The sequence below is a fragment of the Ranitomeya variabilis genome, chromosome 1 (assembly GCF_051348905.1).
Source record: "Ranitomeya variabilis isolate aRanVar5 chromosome 1, aRanVar5.hap1, whole genome shotgun sequence".
NCBI classification, from domain to species: domain Eukaryota; kingdom Metazoa; phylum Chordata; class Amphibia; order Anura; family Dendrobatidae; genus Ranitomeya; species Ranitomeya variabilis.
In genome coordinates, this window is record NC_135232.1 from 360,820,247 (window position 1) to 360,836,811 (window position 16,565).

Genomic DNA, 16,565 nt, shown 5'->3' on the forward strand with positions numbered 1-16,565 from the left:
GTCTCACAACAAACTCTTCAGAGTATATGCCTTTCCAGCTAATGCAGATAACTGCCTATCAAAATTCCATAGGTATCTAATAAAAACAGAACAAAGGAACAAATAGCCTAAAAGAAGTTATTGGAAAGAAAAGAAGAGAAGAAAAGATGAAGGAGAAAAGGAAAAAGGGAGGGAAGTGGATGGGTGGTAGGGGTGATATACAATAAAGAAGGGGCCTACCGAAATCCAACTCTTGCCTGAGGACCACTAAGTCCAGGTAGGAACTAGGTCAGATCAACAATTTAAGTGGTTAAAAGACTGAAATATTCAGGAGTTTCACGAAACATAATCCACTCCTGCCATGTGCAAGTGTATTTGCGGAGCTGCGTGTCTGAGTGGGCAGAGAGTCTTTCCATCCCGCATGAAGTCCATCTCCCGGGCCCAATCAAGCACACTAGGTGCCACTGGTAGTTTCCACTTTCTTGGAATAATTGTTCTAAGTGCAGAGATGCAATGTCTAAGTAGCCACGTTTTAACTGTCTTGAATGGACCCAGGATCATGGACAGTAATCCAATCCGAGGGGAACACTCTGTCTCTTCACCTGTGACATGTTGATGGATTTGAAAAACTTCTTTCCACAAATCTAGAATCGGGGGACAAGACCACCACAGATGAACCATATAACATGCCTCATTGTTGCATCTCCAGCATAGGTCCGGTATGACCGGATATATCCTATGCAACTCCCGCAGACATTTATACCACTTAGAGACAATTTTGAAATTGGTTTCCTGTATTTTGCAAGCCAGTGGCAATTTGTGGGTACAAAGGAATGATTTGTTCCAGTCCTGCACAGAGAACTCTATGTCCAGCTCCCTTTCCCATTCCCTAGATGTTAAAATGGAATATAGACGCAAGATCAAATGAATCGGAGTTGGTTCTTGTTGCAATATCATCTCAAAGGGAGAACAGTCGCTTGTGAGAGCTGCAGAAGATGGAGAGGACGAGATATATGACCGAAGTTGCAGATATTCAAACCACAGAATCTGTAGATTAGGGAAAAGCGAGCGGAACTCTGATATAGCTGGGAGAGAGGGCGCCCCCAAGAGAGCCTGTAGGACCCTCGGCCTACTGGCTGAAGACCAGATCAGAAATTTATGTCTCCTGACCGCTGGCAGGAAATCTGGATTGTCAAAAATTGGAGTCAAAGGGCCCCAAAGCCTTGAAAGTTTAATGCTTCGATTAAGTCCAACCCAGATCACCAAGAGGTCTCACGTCAATACAGAGAAAGCTAAATTATTTGGTTGTTTGCTTTTAATAATTCATGGAAGAGAAGTCAAAGACCACTGGATCAGATGTTCTTCTATTGACACCCACTGCTTCCCACCTGCCCCACGAAACCAATCCACAATTCTTATGAGGGTAGATGTGGAATGGATATAAATGGAAGTCGGGTAGGCCGGTGCCTCCTACTCTTTTAGGTCTGGTTAGAATTCTATGGGCCAAATGAGGTTTATGTGATTTCCACACAGGCCCCTCACCTATAGCTTCCGCTCACCTGGTACTAAGCCGGCGTGCCGGGCATCAGTGCAGCCGCGCACACTCATTCCCTGCTCTTACATACTCTGCATAGTGAGGAGCAGAGCGCCGGCAGTGCGCGCGGCCGTGCAAGAGTTGCCGGCTGCAGTGGAACAGGGACACGCAGTCACACAGGCTGTGACAATACTCACCCCCGTGCCTGTAGTCAGCCCCACAGCCAGGACCTGAGCATCCAATCCCTCCCCTCCAGCAGCATCACAGCTAGCAGACTGTGAAGAGACAAGGAGGGGCAGGGCTAAATGGAGGGGGTGGAGCCACAGATAAGCAGCGAGAAGAAGGCAGAAGAAAATATAAAATTAAGAGCGGGAGAGAAAAAAAGATGGAAGAAGTGAGAAGAGAGAGACAGAAAACAACAGAAAGGCAAGACACAGGTGAGAATGCTATATATAAGACACTGGCTGCAGTGGTGGGATTCAGCGGGCTCTCACCAGTTCAGTGACACTGCTTTTAAAAATAGTAGGCGGTTGCCCGAACCGTCAAGATGCGGTGCCGCAATCTGGTTTCCTTTACCGCAATTTTCAACTAAATGTGCATCTGAGGACGCACATTCAGTTGCAATATATTGCGGTACAGAAAGCCACTGGCTTCCTGCATAGCAATAGTTACCAGCTGCCAGCCAATCACAGGCGGCTCACATGTCGCGCATCCGCACCTCAAATAAATGAGGGAGAGGGCACCGCTGGGACGCGTGCAGGTAAGCAGATTTTTTTTTTACTTTCTTTTTGTACTAAAAGCCACAGGATGGGAGCTCATATGGGGCAGGATGGGAGCTCATATGGGGGCAGTATTGGAGCTCATAAGGGGGCAGGATAGGAGCTCATATGGGGGCAGGATGGGAGCTCATATGGGGACAGGATGGGAGCTCATATGGGGGCAATATTGGAGCTCATAAGGGGGCAGCATAGGAGCTCATATGGGGGCAGGATGGGAGCTCATATGGGGGCAGGATGGGAGCTCATATGGGGACAGGATGGGAGCTCATATGAGGACAGGATGGGAGCACATATGGGGCAGGATGGGAGCTCATATGGGGCAGGATGGAAGCTCATATGGGGGCAGGATGGGAGCTCATTTGGGGCAGGATGGGAGCTCATATGGGGGCAGGTTGGGAGCTCATATGGGGGCAGGATGGGAGCTCATGGGGCAGATTGGGAGCTCATATGATGGCAGGATGGGAGCTCATATGGGGCAGGATGGGAGCTCATATGGGGAAAGGTTGGGAGCTCATATGGGGGCAGGATTTCAGCTCATATGGGGGCAGGATGGGCGCTCATGGGGGCAGGATAGAAGCTCATATGGGGGCAGGATGAGAGCTCATATGGGGCAGGATGGAAGCTCATATGGGGAAAGGTTGGGAGCTCATATGGCGGCAGGATGGGAGCTCATATGGGGCAGCATAGGAGCTCATATAGGGACAGGATGGGAGAACATAAAGGGCAGGATGGGAGCTCATATGGGCAGGATGGGAGCTCATAAGGGGACAGGATGAGAGCTCATATGGGGACAGGATGTGCGCTCATATGGGGGCAGGATGGGAGAACATATAGCTGGAGCCAGGAATGAGACACAAAGGGGGCAGGATGGGGAATATTATTACTGTAGGGGCTAATTAAGGTATATTATTACTGCAGTGATGGGGAATATTATTACTGTAGGGGCTAATTAAGGGATATTATTACTGCAGTGATGTATTTTATTTTGGGAGGATACTGTTTTCAATGGGGGGTCCTTATACTATACAGAGTGACACTATGTCGCCTTTTTTCTTCATCTGATGTAGTATAGAAGTTGGTAAAAAAATAAGTAATGTGCTCTGCAAGTGGTGCTCTGGATAAGTGTTATTTCCTGCAGAGACGAGTCCTGGCTGGAAGAAGTAAGGGCGGTCTGTGCTGGATGAAGATGAAAAGCGAAGATTGAGGACTTCACCTAGAGACGTCACTGGTGAGTTAGTGTAATACACGTACATGCACAGTTTACACTGTATATTGTATACAGAGCTCCTGTGTATAATGTCACCAGTGATCACTGTATCACCTGTACACTGACACTATACACAGAGCTTCTGTGTGCAATGTCACCAGTGATCACTGTATTACCTGTCCACTGACACTATATACAGAGCTCATGTGTATAATGTCACTGGTGATCACTGTATTACCAGTACACTGACACTATATACAGAGCTCCTGTGCATAATGTGACCAGTGATCACTGTATTACCAGTATTACCTGTACACGGACACTGTATTCTAAGTACAGATCTCCTGTGTATAATGGCACTTATGGTGATATTAGTATCGTGTTTTTTTAATTAATGATCAGTATTGTAGTATTCGGTCACTTTGTGGTGGCAATATGTGATCTAGTCATGGTGTGGTGGTATTTGTTCCTTGTATGTGCTATTATTCGGTCACTATGTGGTGGTAATATGTGATCTGGTCATAGCGTGGTGATATTATTTGTTACTTGTATGTGATATTATTGGTCACCATGTGGTGGTAATATGTGATTCGGTCATGGTGCGGTGGCATTTGTCCCTTGCATGTGATATTATTGGTCATTTTAAAAATGGAAAAATAAATAAAAATATATCTAAATTGTATTTGATATTTTAACAAATGTTTAATAAGTTATAGTAGAGTAGAGCCCGGCCAAAAGAGTCTACAAAAGCTGCTGGCTATGTATGTGATCTAGTGATGGGAGCTGTTAATGTGTGATTGGTGGGGACATAGTGCAGAAGTTGAGTTTTTCCAAGAGAGGGCGGTGAGACTGTGGAAGGTTCGAGGGGTGGAGGCGGAGATAGGGTTAAGCCTGGGTGGAGTCTCAAGTGGGCCCCAAAAATGTTGACAGTATGGGGCCCTGAAATTCCTAGTGGCAGCCCTGACAGTGGGTACGGAAAGTATTCAGACCCTTTAAAATTGTTAACTCTTTATTTCATTGCAGCCATTTGGTAAATTCAAAAAAGTTCATTTTTTTTTCATTAATGCACACTCTGCACCCAATCTTGAATGAAAAAACAGAAATGTAGTAATTTTTGCAAATTTATTAAAAAAGAAAAACTGAATTATCACATGGTCATAAGTATTCAGACGCTTTGCTCAGGATTGAGTAGAAGCACCCTTTTGAGCTAGTACAGCCATGAGTCTTCTTGGGAATGATGCAACAAGTTTTTCACACCTGGATTTGGGGATGCTCTGCCATTCTTCCTTGCAGATCCTCTCCAGTTCCATCAGGTTGGATGGTGAACATTGGTGGACAGCCATTTTCAGGTCTCTCCAGAGATGCTCAATTGGGCTTAGGTCACGGCTCTGGCTGGGCCAGTCAAGAATGGTCACAGAGTTGTTCTCAAGCTACTCCTTTGTTATTTTAGCTGTGTGCTTAGGGTAATTGTATTGTTGGAAGGTGAACCTTCGGCCAAGTCTGAGGTCCAGAGCACTCTGGAAGAGGTTTTTATCCAGGATATCTCTGTACTTGGCTGTATTCATGTTTTCTTCAATGACAACCAGTCATCCTGTCCCTGCAGCTGAAAAACACCCCATAGCATGATGTTGCCACCACCATGTTTCACTGTTGGGATTGTATTGGGCAGGTGATGAGTAGTGCCTGGTTTTCTCCACACATACCACTTAGAATTATCACCAAAAAGGTCTATCTTCGTCTCATCCGAAAAGAGAATCTTATTTCTCATTGTCTGGAAGTCCTTCATGTGTTTTTTAGCAAATTATACGCAGGCTTTCAGATGTCTTGCACTGAGGAGAGGCTTCCGTATGGCCATTCTGCCATAAAGGCTCGACTGGTGGAGGGCTGCAGTGATAGTTGACTTTGTGGAACTTTCTCCCATCTCCCTACTGCATTTCTGGAGCTCAGCCACAGTGATCTTGGGGTTCTTCTTTACCTCTCTCACCAAGGCTCTTCTCCCACAATTGCTCAGTTTGGCTGGACGGCCAATTCTAGGAAGACTTCTGGTGGTTCCAAACTTCTTCCATTTAAGGATTATGGAGGTCACTGTGTTCTTAGGAACCTTGAGTACTGCAGAAATTCTGTTGTAACCTTGGCCAGATCAGTGCCTTGCCACAATTCTGTCTCTGAGGTCCTTGGCCAGTTCCTTTGACCACATGATTCTCATTTGGTCTCTCATGCACTGTGAGCTGTGAGGTCTTATATAGACAGGAGTGTGCCTTTCCAAATCAAGTCCTATCAGTTTAATTAAACACATCTGGACTCCAATGAAGGAGTAGAACCATCTCAAGGAGGATTACAAGAAAATGGACAGCATGTGACTTAAATATCTGTGTCTGAGCAAAGGGTCTGAATACTTATGACCATGTGACATTTCATTTTTCCTTTTTTATTAAATTTGCAAAAATTTCTACATTTCTGTTTTTTTCAGACAAGATGGCGTACAGAGTGTACATTAATGTGAAAAAAAATAACTTTTTTGAATTTACCAAATGGCTGCAATGAAAGAGTGAAAAATTTAACGGGGTCGGAATACTTTCCGTACCCACTGTATGTTAATTGTTTTTAATGCACTTGATGACATTCACTGTTAACCTCTCCAACTGGGTCAAAGTCATCAGGAATAGGCATCTTGCCCTTCACGTTGATGCACTTAATTACTTTACCCTTAGCCGTTCCCCCTGGGTCAAGGGCTTCGGGAATAGGCATATTGTCCTTTGTGATAATGCACATGATTTTACTCTTAGGTTACTTTCACACATCCGTTTTTTGCCGTCAGGCACAATCTGGCAAATTTAAAAAAAAACGGATCTGTCACAACTTGTGAAAAACTGATGCAATGGATCAGTTTTTTGCTGGTTCTGACTAGCTTATGCGGGGAGGAGAGAGAGACCGACCAGAATGGAAAATGCATGCTTTGTTTAAAAAAACAGAATCCGTTGCTGGATTCCATCATTTGACGGATCCGGCGCCCATAGGGTTCCATTACAGCAAACGACAGATGGCAACTGATCCGTTGCGGTCCGTTTTTTCGACGGACACAAAAACATTCCTATGTCCGTTTTCTCCGGCCGCCGGAAAACAATGCTTCTATGGATCCGGCGAATGGATGAAACGTGAGGCCATCCGGCGCTAATACAAATCTATGAGAAAAAAACTCGACGCATTGTGCCTGACGGCAAAAAACTGATGTGTGAAAGCAGCCTTAGCTACTCCCACCATCTCAAGGGCACCAGGAATAGTCATATTGCCCTTCATGACTTTACCCTTAGTCACTCCCCACTGACTCAAGGGCACCCAGATTAGGTAAACTGCAGTTCAGTTTAATGCACTAGATTACTGCTTTGTCCAGAAGACAATCTTAAAAAAGTTGGGCAATATAAACAATCAAGATCTGTGCCTCAGGATTCACAAGTCACATCAACTAAAAGAGAGGGTCCTTGAAGCTACAGAATGTATTGAAAAGCATGGCTACCTTTTTATCTTCTCCTCTCCAGCTGCTGTTTCTAGCTCGGAGGAGCCAATTTATTCTGTAGGCATGCAAAATATGATTGCCATGACCCCAGGGACTTTACCCTAACTGGGTCTTATAAGCTATAAATGCTTCTGGAAACCAGGGGGGCATACCGTGATGGTCACCCTCCACACCAGGGGGCAACACCCGAGATGGTTACTCCTCCACTGAATAACATTGAACAACTTTATCTTGATTCTGAAAAAAGAGGAGAGGAATTGAAGGTTCAACCATTTTTGAAAAAACTGCAACAAACTGCTCCACCATGCCAACCCCAGCCGCACCACAACTGGCACAGGGGGACCCAGCTGACTGTTGCCCATACCAAAAATGTCCCATTCAGACCTCTTTCAATAGGGACCCATTTTTAATTTTTAATAACAAACAGCCCCACCATGCCACCCCCAGCTGCACTGCAACTGGCCCAGGGGGACCCAGCTACTGTTGCCCATACCAAAAATGTCCCGCTGAGACCTCTCTCAGTAGGGACCCATTTTCAATTTTAATAACAGCTCCACCATGCCATCCCCAGCCGCACTGCAACCGGCCCAAGGGGACCCAACTGACTGTTGGCCATACAAAAATTTTTTCCAGCTGAGACATCTCTCAGTAGGGACCCGTTTTCAATTTTAAACACCTGCTTAACACTGATTGGAGTCACCCATCCCTGCAGTGGGCTCCCCCCATCCTCCTTTGGTGTAAGCAACCTCCTTCAAAACCCCCCTCCTTTTCCACCAAAATATGGTTACCCCTCGACACAAGGGGGCCATACCTGACATAGTTTTGAAATTGAGGGAGATTCACAAGGAGTGGACTGCTGCTGGCGTCATTGCTTCAAGAGCCACCACACACAGACATATCCAGGACATGGGCTACAAGTGTTGCATTCCTTGTGTCAAGCCACTCATGACCAATAGACAATGCTAGAAACGTCTTACCTGGGCCAAGGAGGACAAGAACTGTACTGTTGCTCAGTGGTCCAAGGTGTTTTCAGATGAAAGTAAATTTTGCATTTCATTTGGAGATCAAGGTCCCAGAGTCTATGGGGTATTGTCAAGAGGTAGATGATAGACACCAGACCCAACAATGCAGACAAGCTGAAGGCTGCTATGAAAGCAACCTGGACTTCCATAACACCTCAGTAATGGCACAGGCTGATCGCCACCATGCCATGCCGCATTGATGCAGTAATTGATGCAAAAAGAGCCCCAACCAAGTATTGAGTGCATTTACTGAACATACATTTCAGTAGGCCAACATTTCGGATTGTAAAATTATTTTTCAAGCTGGTGTTATAAAGTGTTCTAATTTACTGAGATAATTACTTTTGGGGTTTCATTGACTGTAAGTCATAATCATCAACATGAACAGAAATAAACACTTGAAATAGATTACTCTGTTTGTAATGACTCTATATAATATATGAGTTTCACTTTTTGTTTTGAAGAACTGAAATAAACTTTTTGATGATATTCTAATTTTGTGAGAAGCACCTATAGCTGTTGGACGAATGAACAGCAAAATGATAATTCGGGCTTTAGGCTTCTTTTACACTTACCGTGTTTTTTGCGGGCCGTTATTGCAGGCCTTTTTTGTGGGCCGTATTGCCGCAATTTTCACAGTCTGCCGCGATAACGGACCCCAAAAAACTTGTGGATCGTTGTTTTTTGGGTTTCCAAAATTACGGCAAAAGTATTGGAAAAAAAAACTGCGTTCCGCAAAACCGTAAGTCACGGTGCACCACAAAAACAAGCTTCCGTTGTTTTTGCGGCCCCATTGATTTTCAATGGGGGCCGTGTCCGTAAGCCGTGAAAAATATCGAGCAGGCTCAATAATTTTTCATGGACATAAATACAGCCCTCACGTCCATACAGCGTATGGCGCTCCGTGGAATTATTGTGGCCCGTTTTTGCGGCCTCATAGAAATCTATTGGGGACGCAAAACCATGGTAAGTGTAAAAGAAGCCTTAGGGTGCTTTTACGTGGGCAGATAAATCAATTGATGCTTGATTTACTTGCAGCAATTGTGAATGGCAAACTATGTGGAAAAACCATTTTTCTGCATCATGCAGTTTGAATTTTTTTGGCAGCACGTCTTTTTTTTTAAGTGCTTTCCTTTATTTTTTTATGCTTTATTTTCTTCTCTAAATAACATGAAAAACAAAACCTAGTTTAAAAGCAATCAGCAAATACCTTGCAATGAGTAATAGTAATAACGCATGAAAATAACACATGGTACTTAGTTGACTCTATTTTGATTAAAAAAAAGCGTAAAAGCCATCCCACCGTGACGGTACACCAAATCAAGATGTTCTCTAACTCTAGCTTTCACCTCGCTGTGTACCAGCAGGCCTCAAAATATACGGGCCAGAGTGGGACCTAAGCCTAACTGAAACTTGAAAAACTCCAGAAAGAAGCATGTAACAAAATGGAATAAGATAGAAATGCCTCCAAGTACGCTTTAAAAAAATCTTTAAAAATGATTGAAATTCATGTTTGAAAACACACAAAAAAGTTGTGAAGGATATCAAGTATGTTTAATATGAAGTGGAATCAAGCAATATGGCATTTATTATGCTAGAATCTAAATGGATTTTGGTGTTGGTCATATAATTAGCATGCAACTGGTAGATTGTTGCACCCGTGGCAAGAATTCAGTTTGATTCCCCCCACCCCTGCATGCACATATGCGGTTTGCTCACTTAAGGTACCGTCACACTAGGCGATATCGCCAGCGATCCGTGACGTTGCAGCGACCTGGATAGCGATATCGCTGTATTTGACACGCAGCAGCGATCTGGATCCCGCTGTGAAATTGCTGGTCGCTGCTAGAAGGTCTGCACTTTATTTGGTCGCTAGGTCGCCGTGTATCGCCGTGTTTGACAGCAAAAGCAAGGATACCAGCGATATTTTACACTGGTAACCAGGGTAAACATCGGGTTACTAAGCGCAGGGCCGCGCTTAGTAACCCGATGTTTACCCTGGTTACCAGCGTAAAAGTTAAAAAAACAAACAGCACATACTCACCAGCGCTTCCCCCAGCCTCTGCTTCCTGACACTGACTGAGCGCCGGCCCTAAACTGAAAGTGAAAGCACAGCGGTGACGTCACCGCTGTGCTGTTAGGGCCGGAGCTCAGTCAGTGTCAGGAAGCAGAGGCTGGGGGACGCGCAGGTGAGTGTGTGCTGTTTGTTTTTTTAACTTTTACGCTGGTAACCAGGGTAAACATCGGGTTACTAAGCGCGGCCCTGCGCTTAGCAACCCGATGCTTACCCTGGTTACCCGGGGACCTCGGCATCGTTGGTCGCTGGAGAGCGGTCTGTGTGACAGCTCTCCAGCGACCAAACAGTGACGCTGCAGCGATCGGGATCGCTGTCGCTATCGCTGCAGCGTCGCTTAATGTGACGGTACCTTTAGTCATTTGCCGATGAGCTGCTCTCCCTAATTCTCTAATGTTTAGCAAAAAAAACTGAGAGAAGGAGAAAGAAAGAAAGGCTCATTATCACTGTGAAGAAACCAGATTGTATCTTAATTTCCCAGACAACCATGTTTTTGCAAACCAAAAAGAACTGACTTTTTATCTGTATATTGGCTTGTGGATTTAAGTGTTTATGTTTGGTGAGTCAAGAAGACAGACTTGCAAACTGATATACTATTTAACATACTGTGTAAGTCTGTAATAGTGATTTGTACATAGCGTGTGTTTAGCTTTGTTTATTGATGTGTGTTGATATGCTAATAGTGCATTATATTCTGGAACCAGCTTGTTGACTTTGAAAGCAGAGAGGGAAAGACTGTGCAAATAGATTGAATGGTCAAGTAGTGCTACTTGATCTCATCACTGATGTTTACCTCTTCTTGATGTTGGACTGAAGGACACAGGACTGCTCTCGGATATCTCCCTACGCTTGGCATTACCTCCTCTCTGCGTGCATGCCACAGATGGAGTAGCGACCCTGGGAGCTCTGACATAACATCTACCATTATCTCGGCGAGTCAGCGGAAGGGTGAGGCCTTGTAATGTGCACCATCTTGGGGTGATTGCTGAGAGTGTTCTGTTTGCTATTGTGTGTTGTGGTTCAATAAAGTATTGCCACACTGTTTTACCTTAACCCTGTGTTGTCTGTGTAGTGTATTGCCCACCGAGAGCTAGAGCGGGTGTTCAGTGGTATGAGCCCTGGTCCATGCAGTCTTGCTAAAGACAGCCGGGCCAGCAGACGAAAGCACCCACTGACCCTGTTTCTCCACAGTTACGTAGACGTAAGTATGAAAATCGCATATGAGTGAAGCAGCCATGTGATGACTTCTGGAAGTAGCAAGCAGAGCTGAATTCTGACAGTGAGTATATTACATGTTGTTAGGATTGTCTACAGGGCTTCATTTTATAATTAAAGGGCTTGTCCAGATTTGAGAAAGTCTAGGTGCCTGCAGGCTTCTGAATTCTCACAGCACATGCACTGCACACTTTTAGGATTTAATGCTCCTAACAAATGAAAATTAGTCAGTATCGCCAAAAAAAACATTTATATACAGGTACCAGATAGATGACTTTGTCTCTGATTGGAGTAGTTCTCTTTATTTTCTTAATCTTGTCCAGACATCATGATGACTTTTCTCATTTACAGCTCATCTATGTAGACTTCCATCTTGTCTGGTCTTGTGCAGCACATTCCCACACGATGCGCTTAAAAATAAGAGTGATATTATAATGCTTCTGAATAAAAATATCTGCCCTACACTGAGCCCCTGAATAAATAATCGCCTCTCACTATGTTCTCACTTTTCAATACTGGGCCTCCTCTTCACACTGTCCTCTCACAATTTGTCCCACCTATAGGGCCCACCAGTGTGTATACTATCCCGCTCATCGCACTTCCACTCCTTGGCATACTGTCCCCCCATACTATCCCCCCACACTACTCAGTCTCTATTCTGTGCCAACTTACACTTTCTCCCCTATACTGTCTCCTCACTCTATTCCCCTCAATAGTCTGCTCACACATTTTGCCCTCCCTCCTCATACTGTTTTCTGTCACATCCCCCTGCTACCCTGTCTCCTCCTCATTTACCCCCTCGCTTTCCATACTGCCTCCTCACACATTCCTCCGACTCCCCATACTGTGTGCACACATCCCATCACCCTCACTCCCCATACTGTGTGCACACATCCCATCAGCCTCGCTCCCCATACTGTGCACACATCCCATCATCCTCGCTCCCCATACTATGTTTGCATACATTTTTCCCCTTGCTACTCATACTGTGTCCACACCCATCCCTCCACTCACCATACTGTGACTGCACCCATACCCCCACATGCTGCTCATACTGTGCATACATTCTCCCCTTCACTCCACATACTGCAATCACACACATCCTCCCCATTCTGTGTCCTCACCAATCCACCCACTTACTATACTGTGTCTGCACTCATCCCCGTCATGCATTCCCCCCTCACTCCTCATACTGGGATTCCAACCCATCCCCCCACTCACCATACTGTGTCCGCACCATTCCCCCATTCAAAATACTGTGTCCGCACCCATCCCTGACTCACCATATTGTGTCTGCACCCATCCCCCATAATGCTTCCTCATGCCCCCATCTCCCCGCTTGCTCCTCATACAGTGTCTTCAAATTTCTCAAACTCTCCATATTGTGTCTGCACCTGTCCCTTCCTTTCTCCAAAAACTGTGTCCTCAAATCTTCCCCCGTTTGTTACACTAAATCTTCTCCACCTCTCCCACACATATTAAATCTCTCCCCACACACACTAAATTTCTCTCCCAACACACACTAAATTCCTTCACCCTAAATCTCCCTCACACAATAAATAGTTCATTGTTGCACTGAATCTTCGGTGTCTTCAGCTCTGGAGCACTTACCACCAATGCGCGCCTCTGCAGCACCCGCGAGTGATATCAGCAGCATGATCACATGACCTGATCATGCTGCTGATGTCGCTCTGACCTAGTAGTCAGAGCTTCAATTTAACTTGTGTCTGTTAACTGGGAAGCCTGCACGCTGCACCATCTGTGAGTGACTCAGAGAATGGTTGACTCCCAGGCTGGGGGATGGCAAAATGCAGCCCAAGGGTGCCCCACTATGCCCCCTTTAGGTATGCCTCTGCATGTGTAAGGAGGAAGACCGGGCTATGGGTACCTGTATTGAGCCGGGTCCAGAACTGTTAAGGCTGTGTCACATGTTGCCTCGAGGGAAGGAATAGGGGACCTGACAGGTCACATGACTTGGGAAGAGGAGGCATGTTTAAGCCAGAATCAGAGCAAAAAGTGCGCAAAGTAAGTTAGTTTTCCGCCAGCAGCGCAAGCAGAAGCAGGCATGCGGCATGCTCCGCAGCGTGACAGCCGCGGCAGAGATTAAGTGAGCGCTCCAGACAGACAGTGAGTGTGTAGAGCACCGTGCGCCCGGCTAGGCAGAGGGCTGTGCTCATGAGGAGGGGTGCGTCTCCTTTATCGATAGACGAGCAGCAGCACACGTGTTTGACAGAGACTCCTGCAGCGCCTACTTTGGCTGCACAGTTTTATGGTCTAGGGGCTCAACGAGTAAAACCGGTGACCGCCTGTTGTCGCCAGAAGCTGGACCGTGATTCGCTGGATCCACCTAAGGATGCCACACCAGCCATTGCCAGTACTAAAACTCCCATCAGACTGTGTTCGAAAGAGGACCAGAGAAGACCACGATAAGTGCCATTTACATATCAGACTGTCACGTTAACCCTTTGTTTACTTTCCTTGTTACTATCCATTGGTTAATGTTATTAGCTCCCCGCGAGGAGACCACTGCTACCCTTTTCTTTGTTAGCCAATTAAATAACCTTGTTATACAGCCTGGTTCAGCAATCCCTGAGTTATTGCATTCCCGCACCTGCTTACACATATATGGATAAATTAAATATATTTTTGAGTGACAGAATTTTATACAACTGAAATATTGGTACTTTTTTATAAAGAGTAAACTTGGGTCTCGGTCAGTGGCGTAACTACAAAGTTATGGGCCCCGGTGCGAACTTCCAAATGGGGCCCCCCCCCTACCCCCCCTACCCCCCCACCTTCCCCCGCCCCCGCAACCCCCCCACCTTCCCCCGCCCCGCTTCCCCTAGATACGCCTCGGACTGTTGCAGGAATCTCCTGCACTGCAACATGGTGTTGGGTGCCAGCACAGCCCGCACAGTGGTATATCCAGCACAGCCCGCACAGTGGTATATCCAGCACAGACCGCACAGTGGTATATCCAGCACAGACCGCACAGTGGTATATCCAGCACAGACCGCACAGTGGTATATCCAGCACAGCCCTCACAGTGGTATATCCAGCACAGACCGCACAGTGGTATATACAGCACAGCCCGCACAGGGGTATATACAGCACAGCCCGCACAGTGGTATATCCAGCACAGACCGCACAGTGGTATATCCAGCACAGACCGCACAGTGGTATATCCAGCACAGACCGCACAGTGGTATATCCAGCACAGACCGCACAGTGGTATATCCAGCACAGACCGCACAGTGGTATATCCAGCACAGCCCGCACAGTGGTATATCCAGCACAGCCCGCACAGTGGTATATACAGCACAGCCCGCACAGGGGTATATACAGCACAGCCCGCACAGTGGTATATCCAGCACAGACCGCACAGTGGTATATCCAGCACAGACCGCACAGTGGTATATCCAGCACAGACCGCACAGTGGTATATCCAGCACAGACCGCACAGTGGTATATCCAGCACAGCCCGCACAGTGGTATATCCAGCACAGACCGCACAGTGGTATATACAGCACAGCCCGCACAGGGGTATATACAGCACAGCCCGCACAGTGGTATATCCAGCACAGACCGCACAGTGGTATATCCAGCACAGACCGCACAGTGGTATATCCAGCACAGACCGCACAGTGGTATATCCAGCACAGACCGCACAGTGGTATATCCAGCACAGACCGCACAGTGGTATATCCAGCACAGACCGCACAGTGGTATATCCAGCACAGACCGCACAGTGGTATATCCAGCACAGACCGCACAGTGGTATATCCAGCACAGCCCTCACAGTGGTATATCCAGCACAGACAGCACAGTGGTATATCCAGCACAGACCGCACAGTGGTATATCCAGCAGAGCCCGCACAGTGGTATATAGAGCACAGCCCGCACAGTGTTATATACAGCAGAGCCCGCACAGTGGTATATACAGCAGAGCCCGCACAGTGGTATATACAGCAGAGCCCGCACAGTGGTATATACAGCAGAGCCCGCACAGGGATATATACAGCAGAGCCCGCACAGGGATATATACAGCACAGCCCCCACAGGGGTATATACAGCAGAGCCCGCACAGGGATATATACAGCACAGCCCCACAGGGGTATATACAGCAGAGCCCGCACAGGGATATATACAGCACAGCCCCACAGGGGTATATACAGCAGAGCCCGCACAGGGATATATACAGCACAGCCCACATCTCATCTCATCTCATCCCCCCCGATAATGGCCCCACAGTCCGGTTAAAAAGAAAAAAAAAAAAAAACTCTCCTCACCCTTCCTTTTGCCCGCGCTGCTCCTGGCGGCTGCAGTCTGCCCAGGACACTGCAGGTGCGCGATGATATGACGTCATCGCGCACCCGCAGTGTACTGTCAGAGGCAGAGCGGGGAATGATGGGAGAGGAAGCGTCAGGTGACGCTCTCTCCTCCCATCATTGCATTGAACTATACCGGTGTCATAGACGCCGGTATAGTTAAATGCGGCGGCGGCGGCGGCGGCACTGGGGGGGTTCCGGGGGAGGAACAGTGCAGCGGCCCACTACTGGCATCGGCTCTTCTGGCATTTGCCAGAAGTGCCCGATGGCCAGCCTGGCCCTGCTCAGACCTGCCGGCCCGGGGCCCCTGACCTGCGGGGCCCGGTCGCAATGGCGACCGCTGCGACCGCGGTAGTTACGCCCCTGGTCTCGGTCAACCCACTCGAGAGTCATTAAATGTGTAGTTGACCCAGAGCCCTGCAGGCATTTTCTGCTTTTCTCAGAGCAGTGTAAAGTTTGTATTCAGTCCCTTTACAGGAACGCAAATTGCTTCTTCAGCATTTGTACAATATGTTATTGAAAGGAATGTTGTAGGTTGTCTGAGCTTCTTCAAATTGTATGTGACCACTCCTTTATGCCTAGCTGATCAGCTACATATTGCTCAATATTCAGTATAAAGAACAGTTCTTCTGTTTCTTCTCAGCTGACTGAATTCTCTCCGTCTATATACAATGTACATACTAATCTTTCTGATAAAATTACTTACAGTCCTATGTTGTGATAATAATTTAGGAAAAACAGAGTTATACAAATGTTCTCAGGGCAGGTTCACGTTGGAAATATGATTCTATTTTACAAATTCACATATTATAGCACATAACAGTTTTTTCAAATGACAGCATATCTGATCCCTGGTATCTGATTACATTGTTTCGCTATTGACCTGAAATAAAGCATATGAATAAACACCTAG

The 16,565-nt window shown here is 46.5% G+C and overlaps 1 long non-coding RNA gene across 1 annotated transcript in view; it reads right to left on the reverse strand.

Annotated features, from left to right (window-relative positions):
• The window catches only part of LOC143794023 (uncharacterized), a 53,002-nt gene that overhangs the window by 3,785 nt on the left and 32,652 nt on the right, over positions 1-16,565 (reverse strand). Inside the window, exon 3 of the long non-coding RNA XR_013220387.1 lies at positions 11,588-11,734. This is a non-coding gene — a long non-coding RNA (uncharacterized LOC143794023). The remainder of the gene's footprint in view (positions 1-11,587; positions 11,735-16,565) is intronic.